Here is a 3811-nt window from a genome sequence, read left to right as displayed (position 1 = left end):
CACCACACCATGCTACACTACCTTACATCTGCAAAATGGACCCATGAGGCCATCCTAATCTGTGCAGCCTTTTGACTCCCCTCTAGGCCCAAGCTCCACCTCTGCTCCCTGGCCCCTGGCATTCCTGGGTGCCAAGTTGTATTGGCCACGACCCTGTTCTGCACATGCAGTCGCCAGTCTGCACCTCTGAAGGAGAATACGCAGTCCACCTTCTATCCTCGGAAGTGATCGTAAGCGTCTGGCAGGCTGCAAGTTTGCATCATAAGCAGCACAGTGGCTGGAGTCCGTGTTTCGCCGGGAAGCTTGTTCTTCTCTTCCCTCCATGGTGCCAGGAGTCCTTTGGGCCTGTAAGTTAGCAGTTGGGTGGTGCTGGGTGAATGAACAGAACCAGATGAACAGGGCCTGACCCTAACACTTAGGGGAGCCACACAAAGCCTTGGTCGACATCTTTCTGGAATTCACTCCAGGATTCTCATTTTCCCAACAAAACCCAAGAAATGTTTGAGGATTAATTAAGTGAAGCACCAAGCATACTCAGAAACACTACTACAGGCAGCATCACATTGAGTGGGAGGCTGTAGTCACCCCTCTCTTCATACCAGCCTGCTTAGGAGAGGCACCTGGGCTCATCCTTCCTGGAGAGCCCAGGTACCTCTCGAGGACCTTGAGTTCTGTCCCTCAGTGGGACCCCCACTAGGGCTCTGACTGAGAAGCCTGGCAGCAGCAGAGGGGCCCTGGCTGAGGTGACTTGGTCCCTTTCACTGAATCATGCCTTCCTCATGAGGGAATTTACCTGGAAACCTGGGGCCCATACTCCCAGGCAATCATCTGGTCTCATTGAATCCCTGAAGGAGGAGGACAGACACCAGGTTCCAGAACATAGCCTCTATTGCTAACTGCCCACCACAACTCTATGTCTCCATGTTTATCCCTGGAGACCATTGTCCGGGGGGCCTGCTCAGCATAGAGATGGACTCTGCCACCCCAGAGTCCTCTTTCAAGGTAGCTTCATTGCAATGTGTTTGTGATGACCCAAGAGCTTAGCAGATCCAGGTGTCCCTTGGGAAACAAACACACCCAAGAGGCCAAGATGGCCATCCTCATGCTGACATCAGTCCAAGCTGGAGCTGACACAGGCAGCCTAGCTGGAGGAGACTACTCTGTGCCCTCTGCTGGTGCCAGGTAGCTATAATGGGTCCCTTATCTGAGCCGCCAGGTACAGCCTTAAATCCCTAGCAGCTCTTCCAGCCCTGTGGGCAGAGGATCCCTCAGCCCCGCATACCCACACACAGGGGACTCTGGGAAGCTCCAACACCCTGTGAGCCAGAAGCCAGGCCCACAGTGGGCAGCACAGTCCTGTCCAACAGGGCAGCCCTTCTTCAGGAGCATACGGCTTGCACAGGGTCAGTGCTGCTCTGGACTCAGGGTTGAAGGCAGAGTCATCCATGGCCTGGGGTGGCTCTGCCTCTTCTCTGTGCTCAAGAACCAAAGTAGACACAAAAGGTGTCCCCAAGGTATTCCTCCATTTACTCCAGCTCCTCCGCAGCCCTGAGTCTCTGGCAGCAAGTCTGATATACAGAACACAGATGAGCAGGCCAGGCCAGGGCAGGAGTGGGGAGAGGTTGTGAAGGGTAAGGACCCCACTGGGAACTGAGGTGGCCTAGGTGTGGAAAAATACACACACACCACAGTGCTGGGGGGTGGGGTGGAGAAGAGAAACCCACAGAACAGCTACCATGGGAGGCTGAGCGTACGATGGTGGTCTAAGTGGCCTACAAAGCCTGAGCTCTGGATGGAGGAAGCCTAACCACAGACTTCAGGGACTAAGTGGGAATGGAACTTGAAAAGGTTTGCTGCTTCTGAAAGATCTCAAGGGGGAGCAGCGTGGGCACCAGTCATGCGAAGAGGCAGGGATGAAGGCTTTGGAAGAGGGCATATGATTGCCAGAGCCCAGAGACACTGTGGGGACCCTGCAGCAGCGAGGATGGAAGCTGAAATGGAAAAGTCCAAAAGTGAAAAGGAACTGAGAGGGATGTGGGGACATACTGGCTCCACCACAGAGTCAGCCAGAAGCCAAGGAAACTGCAGCCTGGTGGTCAGGAAGGCGCCCCACTGGGCTCAGAGTCTGGTTTGGGAGCAACCATTGTGTTTGTAACACTTAAGCCACAGAATAGGAAAACAGCCCCAAAGAGCAGCAGGGCAGAGGAAAGAAGATTAGGAACCAGACCTTTGTACCTATTGCTGAGTAACAGATTACCCTAAACCCAGCAACTCCAAAGAGCACAGGCTTCCTGTCTCTGAAGCTCCAGTATCTTTGAGCAGCTCATCTGGGGCCTGGGCTCCTGGTGCTCCATAAGGCTGCAGCAGTGTCACCTCCATGAGGTTGCACTGATCCAAAGACTCAGCAGGGTCAAGCCACCTACAGGGTCCCTCCTTCTGCTGCTGTGGGCAGGGGCCTGTTCCCCTACCCCCTGCACAAGACAGACCAAGGTAGTGTGGTGACCTTGGATCAGGATAGACACCCAGTGCGATGGGGGGGTGGGGCACACCTGAGGAAGTGCAGAGGGCACCCTGGACCCGTGTGGAGGCTGCCAATTGCAGACCATTCCTGGGAGAAAAAAACAAGGCAGGGAACTCCATCAGAACACCTAGCAGAGAGGAGACCACAGCCCTAATGCATGGAGGTGTGTCACCAAAGGACAAGAGAGTTCCAAGAAGGAAGTTCTGGAACTGAGTGTTCTCAGATACTGAGTGTTCACAGTCAGCCGGTGTTATGGTGCACACCTATCATCCCAGTACTATGGAGGGCTGACAGGATGATCACAGGCTCAAGCCCAACCTAGGCAATTCAGCAAGACCCTTCGTCCAAATTTAAAAGGGCTGGGATACAACTCAGGGTACAGTCCTTCTCAGCATGTAAGGTGCCCTAGGTTCCTTACCCAGCACCACAAAAATAATAATGTAAAATGCTAACAGTTCCAAGAAGTGGAGGTGAAAATGTACAAGTCAGGTGGCTGTCCCTGGTGAGGAGCCGAGGTGCAATCAGCTGTGGGGGCAGGGCACCCCTCCCAGCAGGCAGAGGAGTAACGATGGAGACAGAGGTCTCATTCCCTACATCCCTGCAGTGGAGAGTGGAGAGGTGCACAGTCAGGGATGAGTTATGTTGTGAAACTTCCTACCATTCAGCAAAGCGTCCTTGCTGAACGCCTGGAATAGCTAGACTCACATTTCATGCTGTCCCGACGTCTCCAGCCCCCTGAGCCTTTCCAGCATCTGGAATTCCTATGCTGCTCACAATTTATGTCATCCTTATGACCCGAGGTCAGCAAAGCATCCATTCATCGCAGCCAGGAGACCTGCAGGCTGGGCTATGGAGAGTGGTGGCTGAAGCTGGTCATTGTCCCTGCCCCAGACCACCCCCAGTCTACCTCCAGGCCTGGAGATATAAGCAGGGCACATGGGAGACTTCAGGCCTGTGGGAAGCCCCTCGAGCTGGGCAGCTTCCTGCCTGAGGCACCCATGAGCCTGAGCCAGCGCAAAGAGGGTGTGGACTGGCGGCCTGGTAGACTCAGTGTCCTGGTTTTTTCCTGAGTGACCTTATGAACACAAAAGTCTGTTCCCTCATCTGGAGCACGTTAGGCAGAATAAGGCTGCGTGTATGCATGGCACTTGGCCCTAGAATACAGTCATGTGAATGTAGTCCAGCTACTGTTACAAGCACTGACATCACTGTGAGTTTGGTTTTCATGAGCCCTGGGGACAGGACAGTATATGGAGTCGAGCTATCTTCTTCCTCCTCCTCCTCCTCCTC

Source organism: Octodon degus, unplaced genomic scaffold, assembly GCF_000260255.1.
Source record: "Octodon degus isolate 3935 unplaced genomic scaffold, OctDeg1.0 scaffold00081, whole genome shotgun sequence".
In the NCBI taxonomy this organism is placed as follows: domain Eukaryota; kingdom Metazoa; phylum Chordata; class Mammalia; order Rodentia; family Octodontidae; genus Octodon; species Octodon degus.
Note: the sequence above shows the minus strand (reverse complement) of the source record.